This window comes from Lissotriton vulgaris, chromosome 6 (genome assembly GCF_964263255.1).
Source record: "Lissotriton vulgaris chromosome 6, aLisVul1.2, whole genome shotgun sequence".
NCBI lineage: Eukaryota > Metazoa > Chordata > Amphibia > Caudata > Salamandridae > Lissotriton > Lissotriton vulgaris.
In genome coordinates this window covers 1,736,221,074-1,736,240,620 of record NC_141694.1, presented here as the reverse complement: position 1 = coordinate 1,736,240,620, position 19,547 = coordinate 1,736,221,074, and the positions used below count along the sequence as shown (strand labels likewise).

Genomic DNA, 19,547 nt, shown 5'->3' with positions numbered 1-19,547 from the left:
ATAACAAAATGTCTGATTCTTATGTGGGTGTGTTGTATCTTCACGTCCCTTACTAAACCACACCTAATTTTTCCTTAACCTTCCCCCTTTTCCCATCAATTCTTTCTTGTCCTTACCACATTCAATATTAGGTCATATACTTTTGTGTGTGAAGACCTCTACAAACAAACAACTGGGTTGTAGCTCTCCATATAGAAAAGATAGGAGAGGTAGAGGGGGGAGCTCTAGATGTGAGTTTGTGAACTGCCTTTTGTAGCACTTGAATTAATATTTCTGGAATACTTCTTTATGTTATGTTATGCTATGTTAATATTTTGGTAAAGCGCAACAGCTGCCCCAGCAAAGAGGCGTCCCGGCGCTAAGGAACCACAAGAAGCTCTACAGAGGAAGAAGAAGAAGAACAGACAGGAGAACTAAAGAGGAAGAGGGGGAACAAGTGGGTTTTGATGGGTTTCCGGAAGGCAGACAGATTGTCCATGGAGCGAATGTGCAGTGGTAAGGCGTTCCAGAGTTTTGCTCCCAAAACCCTAAAGGAGCGACCGCCAGTACGGCAAAGCTTTGTATGGGGTACAATCAGTAGGTGCTGGCCTAGTGAGCGCAGGTTGCTCTGTGGCACATACGGAGTTAGGAGTGGGCGTAGAAGTTCTGGGCATCCGGTTTTAAGGATTTTATATGTCATGATGAGGGTTTTAAACTGGATTCGAGATTCGATGGGTAGCCAATGCAGTTTTCGGATAGTAGCTCTGGCCGAACATCTGCGGGGGAGACCGACCAAGGCTCTTGCCGCAGTGTTCTGTACGCGTTGCAGTCGCGCTATCTCCGCTTTGTTGGCGCCCAGGAGTAGAACATTGGCGTAATCCAAGCGGGAGAGAATTGTGGCTTGGACAATTAGTTGACGGACCTTGGAGTCGAAGAATCCGAGTATTGGGTTGAGGCTCCTCAACAGGCCCACACAGGTGGCTGCCACGTTTTTTGTGTGGGTCTGGAAACTAAGCGAGGAGTCCATCCAGACACCTAGGTTTTTGACCAGGGATTTAGGTGGTGGGATGGTGCCTAATGACGAGGGCCACCAGTGCTCATTCCAGAAGCTGGTATTCCTTCCGAGGAGCAGCACCTCCGTCTTGCCTGCATTAAGCTGCAGGCAGTTGTCCGTCATCCACTGGGCTACTGCAGCCAGACCATCCCTAAATCTTGAGGCCGAGGTAGAAGGACCTTCAGTGAGAGTGATGACCAGCTGTGTGTCATCTGCGTATGACACCAGCGTAAGGTCCCACTACTTAGCCACTGCGGCGAGTGACTGCACATATAGATTGAAAAGGGATGGGCTAAGTGCAGAGCCCTGAGGGACTCCCTGTCTGATGGAGTGGGGTTGGGAAAGGAACGGGGGAGCTGACACCCGGAAGGATCTGTCTTTCAAGAAGGAGCGGAACCATTCCAAGGCATGACCTGAGATTCCTACTGTGGCCAGACGATTTAACAGAATGTCATGAGAAACCGTGTCAAAGGCTGCGCTGAGGTCTAGTAGATTCAGCGCAGCACTCTGACCAGCATCGAGTATCGTCCGGAGGTGTTCAGACATGGCCAGGAGGGCAGACTCCGTGCTGTGGCCCGGCCTGAACCCGTTTTGGGATGGGTCCAAGATGTTGTTAATATCCATATGTTGGGACAGGGCGTAGTTTACATGGGCCTCTGCAAGTTTGGACAACCATGGGAGCAGCGAGATAGGTCTAAAGTTCTCCGGTTTGGAGGGGTCTAGAGTCGGCTTCTTAATAATGGGGGAGACCCAAGCTTGTTTCTAAACGGTCTGGACACTGGCCGAAGAAAAGTAGAGATTCAGAATAGAGGCCAGGGAAGGCAGAAAGAATTCTAAAGATTCAATGAATTGGGCCGGCCTCATCGGGTCTGTTGGAGATCCAGATTTTACTTTCCTGCAGATTTTAGTTAGGTCCTCAAGCGAGATTTCTGGTATAAGCATCATGGAGGTGCCATTACTGATGGAGTTGGTGGAGTTAGGTGGGTCACAGGAGTGCTGTGGGAATGATTTGTAGATTTTTTGTACTTTTTCTACAAAGAACGTGGCAAGGTCCTCACATTGTTGCGCGGAGGTGATACTGGAGGAAGGGGATCTGCTACTCTGCAGTTCTTCTACCAGTTTAAAAATAACTTTAGCAGGGTTTGGACTGGAGTTGATTTCTTCTGCATAGAAGGAGGCTCGCGCGGAGCAAATATCCTTATGGTAGAGTTTTTGTTTGGATAGATAGACAGCTTTGTCTCTATCATTACTTTCCCGTCTCCAGACTCGTTCGGCTTTCTTGCAGTCCTTCCGCATGGATTTCAAGGCGTCGTTATACCATGGGTTGGAGGGAGAGCTGCGCCCCTTAGTCCATTTGAGTGGGATGAGGGCATCTAGTCCACTAGTAATCCAATCATGGAAGACAGCATATGTCGTGTTGATATCCATATGTGCTTCATGATGGAATTCTCCTAGAGTGGAGTGCAGGTCGCTGGTTATAAGTTTATGCCAAGGTCTCTTTAGGCGGCGAGTAGGCTCAGCCTTGTTAAACTTTTCTCTAACCAGTATAGTAATTTTAATTAGATAATGGTCTGTCCATCCCAAAGGTTTGGGTGCCTCTGTCCTAGTCTCCGGGATGTTAGTAAAGACAGGGTCTAGTATATGCCCGGCCGAGTGAGTAGCGGCCTGAATTAAAGGGTATAGTTGTAAGGCTGAAAGGTCGGCCAGGAGGTTTCTAATGGTAGAGTCTTGAGTTAGGTCGAAATGAAGATTGAGGTCTCCTAGTATGGTGAAATTGGCCGAACCCACTACTAAGGAGTTTGCCACTTCAAGGAGAGCTTCGGTGAATTTGGAAGCAGACCCGGGGGGTCGATAGATGTAGAGGCCGGATAGGGAAAAATGGGGGCCCGACGTGATCTTGAATCGAGCACTTTCACAGCCCGAGATATTTTCCTTAATAAAGGAGCAGATAAATTCCTTTCTATGGATAATTGCGATTCTGCCGCCTCTGGCGTCTCTATTTAGCGTTTTCATTAAGTAGCTCTCAGGTAGCGTGAGGTTAGGAAGACTAGTCATGTCATCACGAAGCCAGGTTTCACATAGAAAGAGAATGTCAGGGTTTCTTCAAGTAGAAGAGTATTTATTTCTAAGTGGTGTTTTACGGGAGACCTAACATTCAGTTGGAGGACGATAAGAGGGGTTTCTTTAGGCGTGCCTAAATTGTGCATGGAAAGGCGGGACTGAGTGTAGTAAAATGGCAGGACTTACATTGAAGGCATGTCTGTCCGAGGTGGCCTGATATCTCCTCACAGCTCTGTCCGGGGTTCAGGGCGGCAAGGAATTCTCTATCATAGTGGAGGAGTTCTCGTGGAGCTTGGCCAGGGGGACAGGCGAGAGGCGATGTCTTGGCGATGACGGGCGTAGACGGGCTTGCCTTAGGCGCGCCTTTGGCACGCAAACGGCGCGCCCGCTGCGCCCGTCCGCTGCGCGTCCGGGAGGTGCACATGGATATGTGGGGGGCGAGAGTGGGATGGGCGTGTCCGCAAAGGGGGCGTGGCCTCGCGGCTCGCCGGTACTCCAAAATGCCCTTTGTGAATTGGACCCATAGCCTGCTTGCCTCTTTATTGAATTTTTTAGTCAGTATAACAGAAAATGCATAGATCCCAGAATGTGATACAAGAACAATGCTTTTGCATTATCTGTGCTTCTGTTGCAGTCTCCCTGAAATAAAGCAAACATATATCAGAACGCATGAACTGATGAGAGTAGAAAGCAAGTCGACATGTTACCTTGTACATAACATGAAAAAATAAATGTATACATCTGAATGACTGTGCCTTCACCGGGATTCCTTAAATCACAATTTATTGATGACCTTGATATAATTGTAGATGATAATCCCTCAGATGAAATGATAACTGGTGCAATAGCTGAACGTGCTTTGGGGAAGTTTACTTAGTTCTTTTATTTACATGCAAACATTGCTCCTTGAAAATACACATTCATGCATAGGAAGATATTTCTACATTTATATAGGGCTTGACAGTTTGTATATTGTATATCTAAATGGAATGGTAGAAGTAATGTCCAGAGGCTATGCTACCCTCAAATGGCTATAGTTTCAGTTTGAACTGTCATAACTTGGAGGTGGGCAATACACCTATGTCCCACAAAAATAAACATAATTAAATGTACATAGGTTAGGCCTGCGCACCGCACAAGAGGCGAAACGTATTGGCTGGTCCATCAATCTTAAGGACATGCTCAAAAAATGTCAATAGTCCACAGTATAAATGCATCATTGGCAAGGGATTTAGTATATCTCCCAGGGTTGTTTAAAACTGTCTAACCTGATTGTGTATACTGTATATCTGCTATTATCTGAAGGCTGAATTTCAGTAGAATGATGGTAGTGACTACAGCTATGAGTTTTGCTCAACTCTCCAGTCTAGGCTATAGAGATTTCAGCAAAATCCATAGAAAATGTAGCGTACTTGAGAATCACTTTACCAGTTTCAATGCTGGTTACTGGAGTGTATTGCTGATACTCAATGTTTTACATGTATTTCATTTGGCAAAATGTCTGCAAGTTGCCCACAAGCAGTAATACCTATTACTTACTTTTTGGCAGTTTTTAGTGCTTTAATACTTTTACAACAATTGTAACCTTAATTTCAATGTGAGCATCTGAATTATACTGAGAATTTGTGACTCGAAGACCAGTTTTTAAGTAATGGAAATTCTTTATCAATCAACAAAACAATGTAACCCCAGTTTCATGCTTTCCTATTAAAGCCTATTTTAGATCAGCCGGGTAATGAACTATCTGCCTACAAAGAAGCAGACATCTCACCATCCTACATCGTCATTGGTGAAATGGCTGCCTCAGGTTCCCTCCAGAAAGAAGATCCTTACATATTTGAGACAGTTAATTTGATATAGCAAATTCAAAATGCAACTTGATTTCCACAGTTTTCGTGACAGAGGTTCTGCTACATTAGCAGATGGAGATACTGACAGTTAAACTTAAAATGAGCCCAGAGAGCACATAATATTTTCTTTTTTAATATTGTCTATTATGTGGCACATTGACCCTCATTTTCCCAGATAAAGGCTTTGATGGAATCCCTCAGAGATTCCTGCGATAACACTTAAGGCAAGTTCATTAGAAAGAACGATTATAGTACACCGTTTGTCTCTTAGTCAAATGCTAGTGGATTACTAATATAACTTCAAAATTCATACATCTTTTGTACTGTAAAGAAATAGAAATATTTGAGTTCATACTGGAAAATAAAAAAAAAGGATTAGGAAGACATGCTCAGAGTAAAGATGTTTCCATGATAAACATGTATTAGGGAAATAGAAGAATGGATGAAGCAGCACAAAAAGAGACAGTGATATGAAAAAAGGAATGAATGAGCACAAAGAGGTATGTTAGAGCACTGCATGAGTTGAGAAGCTGAACAATAGTAAGGATTGATGCCAGCAAGAAAATGCTATGAGAACTAGGGCTTGGTATACTTGTAAAAGTAAAGGTTTGATGACTAGCCAATGCAAATGATGCAGTTATTAATTAAGGAGTCCCCAATGACAAGCAACACAGAACCAAGCAGAGTGCAGCAGAGGTCATTGATGATGCCACTGGGCACTCCAAAATGAATAAGCAGATGTTCATTTCTGGATGGGAAACAATTTATAATTTCTCACTCTGCACTTGTCATCCAGAGTGCCGCTAACCCCTGCACACTCTCTTTTCGTGGTTTTTGCATCACTCAAATATCAACCAGTAGGTACAATGACCCTGATCTCTCACAATTTTCCCACTTTCACACCAGTTGTGGCCTCCCTGTTAACACCACATGTGGCCGAAGTATGAGGAGAACTCAGCACTCTACACAACACTGCTCCATGTCCAGCTCACTCTCAGCATCAGAAGAGGGACCTAGGATCTCTCCAAACATCACAGACACGGGGCACAACATCCTTGGACCTCTAAGAGCATGATGGATAGTTGTTGCCGACCTGCGTTTGCTATATCACTGCTGAGAAATTCCTCCCATGGCCATCGATTCATAAAAATACCAGGGCGTGAAGGTGATGTTATGCACCATTTGACCACTAGGCTGTACCTTTGAATGTCCTAACATTCGCAGTTGGGAAAGTAGTGGTAGGTCAAGGAGTGATAATTAGAGAACACAAACTAGGTCTTGGAGTTTTTTTATACTTCTGTTTCATGCCAAGTGGCGAGAGGATGGCAGCGGCTACTACCCAGTGTCCACCTATGCTTAATTTACCAGTAAAGTACTCCGATGGTCACTATTACACATTTATATTTATGAAGGGTATTTCTTTATTGTAATAGAGGGATTGTCAAGGAGGGAAAGCAAAAGCCACTAGTTTGAAATGTGATAAAGACTAAAAATGGGTAAATTTTTGAAGTGGGTCTCATAATTTAGATGGTTTCCATGTTGCTCACCAGAGCGCTCATTATTTTGAAAAGTGATTCTTAATCGGCATAGATCATACGAAACCAACATCCTACAATCAGATTATTCTTCAACTCTAGTGTTCCATATTATACTGTGTGTCCTTTATGTCTGTTACTTCTAAAACCATGCAAATAGAAATTTGCTTGACTGAGCGCCTTTTTATATAGGCATGTGAGGAAGTGCACTTTGTCATTGTGCAGAATCTAGTACAGAACAATCCTAATGAAAATCGACATTCAATACTGTTTTTTAAGTTGATATATTGCTCAATTGCAATCAGCTAGGCAGCAAAATAATGAGAAATGCAACATGTGCAAGTCCAGGTCCATAAACTATAAGTACTTCAATCTGCAGAGTGGAAAAAAAGTCAATGCTTGGCTAATGGGCACCATCACAGAAAAGCTTTGTAATTGCTGTTTATAGCTATTTAAATATGCTGTACTGTTTTTGAAATTGATATGGACTTGCGCCAATCTACATTCAATAATAGACCTCTAAAATGGTGGTTCTGTTTTTTTCAAATCCCCATCCTACAATACTTCAGAAACTAGAGAATACTGTGCTGCGATAGCCTTGCACCAGTACATGCAACCCCTTTTCTTCCATCACATACATCTACAACCCATGTCCCAATCAAGCATCAGGTTACTTCAGTACATTAGGAGAGCATGGATCATGTTGCAAAAGTAAATATACTGTCTAAGGTATTCTTTCTGTATGAAGTGTGGATTGTACATTGGTCTACACAAAGATACCCTGGACCTTTAAAATCTAGATTGCCAGTTGCTTCCTGAGTAAGGTTAGTTCTAATCCAGTGGCAGCTGTATATATTTTAGCAGTTTCTAATCCAGGGTGCACACAGTCCAAAACATACTACTTACTACATCAGCATGTGGCGGGCAAGCAATCAGGAAGTATTCCTTTTGGGGTAGGTTGGGTCGCCCATTCTTGAATGCAGGCTGTCTAGTGCCTCTGTCCATTTTTCTTTTTAAAGCTTTATGAAGTTCATTTTGATCTTTATTGTATTATACCCTCGATTCTGTTCCTGAGGCTCTGATCAGGAAGCCAGACAACTAGCCCTTGGAGTCACTCTGGAAGTCCTTGTTTAAGCAAAAGTGGAGGTCTCAAGCAGCAGGGCACGTTCAGGCAGCAAAGCAGTCATATTGGAACAACAGGGCAGTAGTATGAGGTACTCAGCAGGCCACAAGCAGCCTCTCAGTCCCCGGACAGTCGTTCCATAGGTCCAGAAGTGAACTGAAGTCTGGGCCTGAGGGTCCTATTTTTATATCTGGCACCAGTTGAAGTTAAAGAAACTTCTAAAGTTTTCCTCCCACAGAAGTATTCAGCCTACCTGCCCTGGTCCGAGGATGCCTGGAGTCACAGTAGCCTAGTGTGAAGTTCTTTGTGTGTTTGCTGAAGTGCAACTGGGGCTGTGCACAGCTCCATCCCCCTTCCTGTCAGAGTGGCCCATCCCCCCACCACCCATTCCCTTATTGTGTGGCTGTCTGGGAGGAATACATAAAGGCCAAATGCCACCAATACCTAGTCTCGTAATCCAGGAACAGTCTGGAGGCACCAAATGATGCAGAGGAAAACTTACTAACTTTTTAAAAGTGCAATTTCCAGAATTGTGATTTAAAATCTAACTTTACTATTAAAGATGATTTTACATTACAATTCTTTAGGCACCAAACATGACTTTTCTACCTGTCCCCAAACAAAAGTAAATGTAATAATGTAACCCAATGTCCTATCATCGACATAGGCCTCAAAATAATGAAAAATGCATTTTGGTGTTTTTCACTATTAGGACATGTAAAACAAAAAACGATATGTCCAACTTTTAAAATACATTGCACACTGCCCTATGATCTGTTTAGGGCCTACCCTAGGCGTGACGTATATGTATTAAAGAGGGGGTTTTATGCTAGGCAAAGGATCTATTTTGCCATGTCAAATTGGCAGTTTAAACTGCACTACAGGCTGCACATGGTAGGTATGAAACATATTTGAAAGGTTACTTAAGTGGGTGGAACAATAAGTACTGCAGGCCCTCTAATAGCATTTAATTTACCGGCACTAGGTATATGGTATATCACTTTATTAGGGACCTATAAGTAAATGAAATATGCCAGCCAGGTGTGGGGCAGTTTTACCATGTAGTCAGCTCATGCACATTAGCACTGGTTAGCAGTGGTAAAGTCACACAGAAACCAAATGCCAAACAAAGCGAATTCTGAAAAATAGGAGGGGTCAAGCTAAAATGTTTGGGGATGACCGTGCAGAGAGGGCCAAGTCCAATAATACTGACATAATATATCTTAAAATTATGGCATACTGGTATACCTTTTCTCTGTGTTCAGCAAGGTAGCCAGATAAATGATGGCTGAATCTGTCAACTAGCACATTTTGCTCACCAGCTAGCCAATTGTTCAGACGTCCTGCATGCTTTTATTTTACTGTGAAAGATAACTACTCTTACCTGATTTAAATTATTAGCACAAATAGCTCGCTAGCTTTCACCCTCCTAGACGCAGCTACCCTGAACAAATCTCTGATTTCACAAAAATAGACAAGCCTTAGACACTAATTTAGTGGGGTGCTGGGCATCTCAAAAAACGTGAAGGACTGTCCTCACACACAACCAGGTGTCATGATTCATCATTGGCAGTCCTCGCTCTCTAGAAACTGCATTTGGTAGAGAGCGGGCTTACGCCTGGAGACAGGAAGGCACTTCTAAAAACTAAGTGGGGGCCCATGATAAAGTGTAGGTTTAAAAATCAATGTAAACACCAAAATACATTTATTACTTGATATTAAAAATCAATGTGTGGTTGGGGAGCTAGTACCCCATCACCACCAGTGTCCTCAACCTGTTTCTGCCATATTGGCCCAAATGGTCAGTGGCATTCATCAGGACAAAGTAACTAGAGCTCCTATCTAACCTCTTCTCCTTGGAGTCTTATAACTCCTTGGCCACCATTTCCGGCTTGGTTGCATTGTTGGTGTATATGTCCATCTGTGACAGAGATCTAAATATGCCTGTTAGCATTTGGCAATATTTAATCCTTTTGCACTATTGCCGTGAGGAACATCTGCCTGACAACTAAAGGACTCTAATGATAGGTAAGATAACACTTTCCTTGTACTCAAGGTGATTTAAATTACTTTTAAATTAATTTGTATTTCTCTATGTTATACATACTTAATACTTTAGTATTGTTCTATAAGTAGGTCTGAATCTGGATTTAAGAGCAAGTTCCTATAGAAAATACCCTTCGAGTACTTTTTTGAGGTGAGAATTTCACAATAACCTGTGCTTCTTTATATTTTCCCTGTGTATATCAGTTATTAATTATAACAATAATTTAATATTCATTAAGGTACAGTTATATTAAGTCTTGTGCCTTTTCACCTGTCCTTTTTTAACGACATGCAACTTTGGGACTATTTTTTCACCTTTGATTAGAAAAATATTATGAATGTGCCATATGCATATCATTTGGTATCTCTTTCTATTTTGAATATCTGTATCATATTGAGGATGTATCAGAAGAGTATTAATGTATGTAGCTTGGACATTTGTCCTTATTGTACACTTTGGTGTCCAATACTTTGATGCATCTTTGATCCACACATTTGGTATGTCATTATGAATATCGATCTGAGGTTATGGAAGTGTTTTGAAAACAAATATCTATGGATATCCTGCAAAAACTAATATGTAGGTTCCAGCTATTTGAGGTATATTCCCTTTTGCTCTTTTGAAAACTATATATGTAATGGTCTCCTACATAAGTTTAATATTTTGGTTCCTACTATTTGCAGTATTTTCTCCTTTTCGTTTTTTAGTCTCATATATTCTATAGTACCATTTTGTATGTTCTCGGCATACAATTTTGTGTATTTTATCTAATGTTTGTATATAGGTAGGTACAATATCATGAGGTTATTTTTAGACTCTGCTCTTTTTTATCCTAATGATCTTTAAATATGGATAACATTAGCAACTGAGTAGTTAGCTTTTTAGGGACCTATTAGTTTGTGAGGAAACTTTAATATTACTCCTAATCCAGAGATTCCAAAGTCCATAGCTCTGACCCTATTTCTGAAGTAAAGCTGAGCTTGAGCTTAACATATATTATGACAATGCATCAGTACCTTTGACCTTTGCCATACTGGGTGATGTAATTATCCTGGATTAAGTGATATGCTTTTTCTCATATTCTCACTCTATATGTCTCTGCAGAGATTTACTCGTGGTCTCCAAATTAATAATTAATGCCTAGATGCCACTCCGATATCGGATACTTAACTGACCAGATCACCATAAATATTGATGCTTCAATGTTTCAAACAATTAACATCCTTGGGCACTGGTTTTTTAATTTAGTTTCACTAATCGACTGATCTTTGGGTTTAAATTTGAATCAGCATTCTGTTGATTAGCTCAAGCAATTGTGTCAATAAACAGTTGAAATTCAGTAGCCAGCTGATAAAAGGAGCAGAGGAATTTGAAATTGGCTATTTGCAGATGCAGCCCAACAGTGCAATATCTTGGGAGAATCCTATAGTCCTAAATCTATGTTAACAAATCAAAACACTCAAATATCAGCTCTGAAGCACAAGAACGTATATTACATATTCAAAATCTTTACTTGCTGAATCATAGGAACATTGGAAGAATTTTAATGTGTAACTAAACACTAAACATAAACCTAAAACATTGTTGAAATACATGGTGAATCTAAGAAGAGCTATTAGTGGACCAAAATATACATTTACACTGAAACTTATTTTGTACTAGAAAATGCTGAGGTCCAAGCCACTAATGGTCAGTCAATGTTAACTTCCTTTTCACCAATCACATTTGAAGAGCTTTCTGGTATTGTTGCAAAATACCGAACATCAAAGCCTGTGGCAGGACAACACATTGAAATACCATTATGAAAATATCAAATCATCAAATATGCAAACAATTAGGTTTTCATGCAATTTAATTTGTGATGTGCCCCACATAAGTTCTACACATATAGATGTACTTAAACAGGATATTGATACATATTTTGTTTTCATTCAAGTTTAACTTCTCAGCAAAAGGGTTTTTTCCACATTAACCTCACAAATATTGTGCTTTACCCGACGGGCACCCTCAGTGGGGGCTCTTTGGCGGAGAGCTTTCATCCTTACACTACACTACACTTCCACACCTTAGGGCCCCACACACGCACTCACCAAATAGCAAGGATAAAAAATCTCCGCCAAAGAGCCCCCACTGAGGGTGCCCGTCGGGTATTGCACCGCCGACCCGATGAGGAGCATGCCCAATGATGAAGCATGAAACTTAGCGGGCTGGGTGTGTGAGGGCACTTTATCCGAAAGGAGGAATTCCCCATCCTCCCTTCTGGACATACCAATCTGTAGGTGTTCGCCTTCTAGTCACTATTATAATTTTGTAGGAACTGAATACCAATTCTTGTTGTTCTTGACTAGGAAAACAAGCCACCAAAAGGTAATCCCAGTATTGTAATCCCAGATGTTAATTTTTACATGAAATATTAACTACAATGAAACGTATGAAATAAAGCTGTGTAGAATGAAACTACGAAGTGATAAAGTAAAAACATGATGAATAGCTAAAACAAATAATCACTGATTTGGAGATGGCTAGTAATTGAATGAAACTTCCCTAACTATTTGAAGATTTACGATAATAGGAAAAACCACCAGTTGAATTTCATCAACCCTGCTATCTCTATTTTGAAATTTCACAGATAGGTTCCCTTTTGAATTTAGTACTTCCCCCACAAATCAGTGGTATTTCCAATCCACTGCCATTTGCACCCAATCTTGGAAATTGCACCAGCATATCAAGGAAACGAGGACTGTAGAATTGAGTCTAACAGCTAGTGATGCATTGGTGGTCTTAATTAAAGTGTTCCATCCATATTCTCTAAAGAGGTCTAGGGACTGCACATGAGCAAGAGCAATGAGATATTATTTGCAAATATAAATGAGAGCTAAATGTTCACTTATTTAAGAAACGTCATGTATGGTGAAAACCACTCCTGTATTCTCTATTTGTAACTAGTAACTGCCCTTCTCAATTGAGGGGTTTAGCAATTGTGGCTTTCTATAACATTAAGTGCCCATGTATTCTACATAAGAGCCAAATATACAAGCCCCCTACATGGCTTTGAGGTTTCCTCCTCTTAAGAACCTATCCACTCTCCTTCCAGCAGTTGGGACTGATGCTGTGCACCTTCCCCGAACTCCAGACACCCTCAAAAGTCTGAGCTACAATTGCATCAAAACTCATTCATGAAAAGTCATGAATACTGAAATGACTTTGCTATCATTCAAGGTTTCCATGCTTTTTGTGATTTACAAAAAAGGCTTGTTTGTTAAGTATACCCATATCATGCAGTTACCTGATTGTGCCAAATTGAGTACTCCGGCCTTCTGATGCTTTACCACAAGGATGCCCAGTATAGTCCAATATAGCCAGAACACACCAGATTTGCAGAGGACATGCTGATTCTGAAATTTAGTTCCAATTAGATTCACTACATGTAGATTTATCTTATGTGGGTATCCTAAAAAGCTGCACTTGTGCTATGTAGAATGGCACTAGTATACCAGTGTACTAGAGATAGCTAGAAGCACTAATGTTCTGCAGAAGGATATATTGCAAAGGTGCCTTAACATTCCCAATAATTGCAGTTTATAATTTCCATAAATTAGTGTATATGTATCCTAAAAAGGAAACAACGGAGGTCCATTAATCCAGTTGATTGTTTGCAAAGATCTACTCTTAATAGTTACTTTTTCCATATTTTTGTTTTCTTGTTGATTTTTTATTTGTCAGAATACATATTATCTTCATGATGTTGGGTATAGTTGTGTATGTGCTTCTGGGAAGTCAACTTTCTGTTGCTTCTTAGTTTCTTTTTAAATATAGCTAAACAGACTTCCTAAGTCTATGTTAGAAGCTCTCTTGCTTATTATACCACAAAGCAGTGAAATCCTTGCCATTTCTGCTACTGTAAAGCACTACAGCTCCAGTTTGACCTGACAGCCCTTCAAACACTGCAAATTGCTTTTTTTCTGCTCTGGGAAAGGCATCTTTTTCTATCCCTTCCAATCATTAGATGTAAAGCGTGCAACCCTTAAACGGTCTGAAATCAGATAAAACCAAGAAACCAAAGTGCACTTTGGACACAGCTGGAGTTCACCCTGAGGTCCTGGATTGTAGATGGTTTTTGCTGAATTCCATACTGCTAAGTGATAGCCATTGATTTACTGTGATTTTCCTGTGTGTATAAACAGTTCTGGATACCCAGCTCCCATCTTCTTATGTTCTAAAAATATCTGATTCACTGAAATCTTCCTTTTAGTTTTATTAAGCAAGTGGGACTCGTATTTACTATGCAGCTCCCCTGGGGCCTCATTTATGAAAGCCTTGCGCCACCGGTGCGTCACTTTTTCCCATGTTAAAAGTGACGCACCGGCGGCGCAAGGCCTTCATAAGTAAGGCCCTTGATACCTGCATCGACATCGTTTCTTGGTGCAGATTTCCCCCATAATGTACCACACAGTAAAGCATCCATGCTTTTCAGTATATCACTGCAGACATACTATGAACGCCCACTCATACAATAAGGCCTACACCAGGCCAGCATTAATCCCTGAAGGGTTGTTATATCTAAGGTTTTATATTATGCATCTTCCCTGGTTTCCTGCCTCAGCTGCTCAGCCAGTGTGAATGTGTTGGGTAGAAGTTTGGTGTGAATGGTGATATCATTGGAATGTTAGGATTGCTTTGTGGTGAAGTGTCAGTCGGACCCTGGGCTGAGCAGCAGGGAGGCTGCTCCTGGTGGGGCCTTGTCTACATCTTTACTGGAAAACCTACTTAACATCTAAGAACAATAAACGTATTCATCTGTAACCTAACCACGTCTACTGTAACTCCTTTTCTACGATGCAACATAAATTGGCGACGAGTTGGATCAAAAACTACACGTGAGAACCTACTTCAAGCTATTTGAAGGAACCTTCATTCAAGATTCTATTTTTAAAAGAAGCTAGTTATGGATTTGACACCCTCCGGGCCCACCAGTGTCCAGATTCTCCGGACAGCCCATTGACAGGGCATATGCTTCCTGCTTCTGGTCACATCCACTTCAAATCAAGAGGCAAACCTTCAGACTTTTTTTTTTCTCCCAAGGTGTGGACATGGCATCTACTAAGAGTGGCACTACACCAAACAACCCACTGACTGGGCATGAATTGAACTGATGTAGAGTGAGCCAACTGCTTCATCATGCAGCTACCATGTTGTGCCTCATCATGCAGCTACCATGTTGTGGTGTACAGTGACTTCTGAGAGTTGCTGCGCGATATTGGTGCCTTGTGTTTTGCTACTTTATATTGATTTTATTTTGAGGCAAGCGGTAAACCATGACATGCAGCAGTATACAGGTGGGCATGATTTTTACATTGTGAACTGAGTACAGCTTTGATACAATGTCCTTTGATGCAATATTCAGTGGGAATTTGTTTGCTACCGTCACGCATGGATATTGCAAGCACACAGTCTACTCAGTTTATACGTGAGTCTATTTTCGTCTGCCGTTTTGTTTAAAATCTAGAGCAGTTGGGAGTCTGGTCTTTTGCAGCATGTGCAGCCTTTTCAAAATCAGCCATGAGTCAAGCTTTTCACACGCAATCTTACCTTTTGCTTCGAGTCAAGTGGAGCCTTTTTTCTTACATCATCGTCGCTATGCTGCTGGTAAACAGTTGTGGGATGCTTGTGAGCTATAACGTGGCTTGATTGGTAGCTGCGTACCCCTAAACCTGGGGTGACATCCTCTGGTCACTGCCTTTGTCCCTCTTAATAGGGTTAATAATTGTCTTTGCAATTAAAATTCATTTGTTTTTCATCAAAAGACACTGTTGATATCTTCAGTGTGAATTTTTATTTCATCATACCATATTCTTAATCCTTTCCCATATTCTTAATTATTCCAATGCATTTCGGCTTAAACATGAAGTCTTCATCAGGGAATAGATCTAAAACAAAACAAAATACAGCCTTTAATACACGGGGTAAAGCTAGATATTAAACAAAAAAATTGAGAAGTTTATCCTTTCCAAGTGCTCCATGCACTAATGTAATTGTAGTATTATCCTATATCCATACTACGCTGGTGTTCAATATCTGTTAGTAGTAAGTGGTGTCGTATTGATAGTAACCGAAACAAAAGCGTGCTGTCTTTCGGGTACATACATACCAAATTAATCGTGAAAAAGTGGTGACTCGTTCGCCCGTGAAGTAGTGCAAAATAAACCAAACATTCTGCCTGTCGGGTATCATAACATAAGAGTAATAATTGTGTGTGAGAAAAGTTTAATGAACAAACATTCATGAAATTCATTATCGCGTTTCTCCCAATTATAGGAACGCACTTACTTTCCTGATGTATAACTATGGCTCCACCTTTATCTGCTTTTTGACTGTTGATGTTTGGATTATTGGCTATTGATTTCAGAAAACCCCATTCTTTTTGTGTTAAATTAGCTCTCCCTGTGTTTTTGGTGTAATTGAGTTTAGACAAATCTGAACTTTTCAAATGTGTCAATTGTTTTGTGGCTGATTGGTGCCATATAGGTGCTTCGTGGTGCTAGTCCCCTTAATTGATCGTCTCCATCTTGTGCTATATCTGGAGGTACTTTGTCAAAAAAATGTCTGAGTTTTATTTTTCTCAACAATTTAAACAAGCTGATTTCCAGTTCAAGTTTAGACGTTTTGGTTGTTGATACATAAGATAAGCCTTTTTGTAGGATAGTGAGCTCTGTTTGGTATAGAAACACATCTGAAATTTTGATTACCAGGTTCTTAGGATCTAATTCATCTTGGTTTTGTCCCTTTTTGTTCCTGCCGTCGTGCTCCTGGTGTTTGGCGTTCCTTTTTCCTTTGCCCCTTCTGGGTCTGCCCTTTCTAGGGGGCCTACTTCTAAAAAAGGATCCTCACTCTCCTGTGGTATTTCAGGTGCCTGAGGTTGTGCAGAGGTCTGTGGCTGTTCTGTATGTGGTTTTTCCACTCTTGGTCTATGTAGACCTTCTCTGGGTTTGTATGTGGTCTCAATCTCCGACGATGAGGTGTCAGTTTGTTGTTTATCTGGTCTTGTCTGGCGTCGGCAGGCGTATACCTCTGCCCAAGTATATACTTCTCCCAGTTTATAATCTACAGTATCTCTACGAAATTTTCTATTTTACGTTCATTTACTTCCTGGGAGTGCCTTGTCAGTTGTGCATTAATATCTTCCAATACTTTGGACCAGGCTTCGGTTGACATGGAGTTGGTAAGTTCTGTTGTTACTGTGACTATTTCATTTGGCAGCTCATCCAATACGCTTGATAGTTCTTCAATGATTAGGAGGATTAAGTCCAGCGAACATTTATTATGGATTGCGTACCATCTCTCTTTAAAGCGCTGGGCGTTCTTGCATAAGGATGGTTTCAAGGCGATCCTCAAACCTCGCGGAATCCGCTGTTCGCGGTGATATTTAATTAATGTAGTTGCATGGAGTCTTTGGTTTATCTCCCTCTTCGATAAGTATATCAATTGCCTTATATTTTGTTCCTTATTACGGTGTGAGGTGGGTTCTATTGTATCCTCGTGTATTAGGGCATACATTTTTTAGGCTTCCTCATTGGAGAAAACTAGGGTTTCTGCCCTCTGGTGTGTGATGCTTGTTATTTCCTCGTATAACATTCTGTTTCCAAAATTAAATGGTGTGCTTCGTGGATGGGTCGGAATTTGTTTGAATAAATCGAATGAAGTTCCACTCGTACAGCCTTTAAGGTTTGACGCTTTTTTGAAAGTTGTAGCGTGCTCCAGAGTGTGTATTCCATCATACACTTAAAGTAACATTTGTAGCTGCGTAGCCCTAAACCTGGGGTGACGTCCTCTGGTCATTGCCTTTGTCCCTCTTAATAAGGTTAATAATTTCCTTTGCAATTAAAATTCATTTGTTTTTCATCAAAAGACACTGTTGATATCTTCAGTGGGAATTTTTATTTCATCATTCCATAGTTTTAATCCTTTCCCATATTCTTAATTATTCCAATGCGTTTCGGCTTGAACATGAAGCCTTCATCAGGGAATAGATCTAAAACAAAACAAAATAAAGCCTTTAATACACGAGGTAAAGCTAGATATGAAACAAAAAATTGGAGAAGTTTATCTATTCCTAGTGCTCCATGCACTAATTTAATTGTAGTATTATCCTATATCCATACTACGCTGGTGTTCAATATCTGTTAGTAGTAAGTGGTGTCGTTTTGATAGCAACCGAAACAAACGCGTGCTGTCTTTCCGGTACATATATACCAAATTAATCGTGAAAAAGTTGTGTTGCGTTCGCCCTTGAAGTAGCGCAAAATAAACCAAACGTGCTGCCTGTCGGGTGTCATAACATAAGAGTAATAACTGTGTGTGGGAAAATTTTACCGAACAAACATTCGTGAAATTCAATATCGCGTTTCTCCCAATTATAGGAACGCACTTACTTTCATGATGTATCGACTTCTTTGTTAGCAGGTCCTCGCAGTTGTGTAAATGTGTCTCACCGGTACTCGCTTGTCTACAAGTGGACCGGATATATGTGTTGGGATCGGAAGCAGTGTTAGGGGGTTGTGTGCAGTAGAAATAGACAATGGACTATCGTATGGACACCATCTTGAAGGTATATCCTCGCAATAAACTAAGTGGGCCAAAATTAAAACTGAATCCAAAAACTTTTAAACCGAAGTCATGCACAGACACGAGTAGTGATCAGTATAATCCCTGGTGGTCAATCGTTGTGTTGAACTTACAAAATCATATGTTTAAAAGAATAATTGCTATAATAGTAACCACTTTCACAGTACAAGTAGACAATATATTGTCTTTCACAGTAAAAATAAACAATATACCCATTCCTGATTAGGAGATAGAAACCTGTGTCATGAGTCTCTATAAATAGCAACTAAATTCAACCCTATCATTCATTCCGAATGGTTTTAATGTCTCTAGGATGTAGATCCAAAAATTCTCTCTTCTTAATAGTTGTTGGTTATTGTCCATCCCTTCTATGCTGGGGATAACTTCCAAAATTACAAACCAAAGTTGGCTAAGGTTGTGAGCCATTTCCGTGAAGTGACATGCCACACTTGATTTTACTGACTTGTTCCTGATGTTGGATTTATGTTCATTTATTCTTGTTTTTACTTTTCTTGCTGTTTTTCCCACGTATCCATGGCCGCAAGGGCATTTTAAAAGATAGATAACATTCTTAGTGTCACATGTTGCTGATACTTTTAGGTTGATACTGTGGCCCTTTCTAGGATGTGTAATGGTTGTTCCTCTTAGTATGTTATTGCAATTATTGCAATTATAGCATGGGACTGTTCCGTTATGCATTACTGTAGCGTGCGTTGTACTTGATTTAAGGATTTCTCCCAGATTCTTTGCTCTTTGGTAGGCGAAGATTGCCATTTCTGATTTTTTTTTGTTAAATTCAGTTTCTTGTGTTAATATTGGCCAATGTCTTTTGATAATGTTTTGAAATGTTCTACTCTTCGTTGAGTATTTGGATACTGCTACTATTCTGGTTTTTGTTTTTTTTCGTGCTTTTTTGAAGTAATTGTTCTCTGGTTTTTAAGGCACATCTTTGTTTGGCTGCTGTCAATATTTCATTGGTGTACCCCCTTTCTTTAAATCTTGACTGCTCAATTAGTTTTTCTGCTGTCGTTGTTGAGACTATTCGTTTAACTCGCAGCATCTGCGAAAATGGAAGATGATTTTTGAGACTTTCCTGATGAAAGCTATGGTAATGCAATAAATTGTTTCGATCGGTTGGTTTCCGAAAAAGATCTGTTTTGAATCCCATGTCGGTTTTACTAATTTCCACATCTCGAAAGTTTATGGTTGTTTCTTGTATTTCGCATGTAAATTGAATGCGATCATCTGCTTTGTTTAGATCCTCAATGGCCTTTGT

The 19,547-nt window shown here is 40.6% G+C and overlaps 1 protein-coding gene across 1 annotated transcript in view; it reads left to right on the top strand.

Annotated features, from left to right (window-relative positions):
• ALK (ALK receptor tyrosine kinase) overlaps positions 1 to 19,547 on the top strand; it is a 2,610,699-nt gene that overhangs the window by 43,342 nt on the left and 2,547,810 nt on the right. The window lies entirely within an intron of this gene.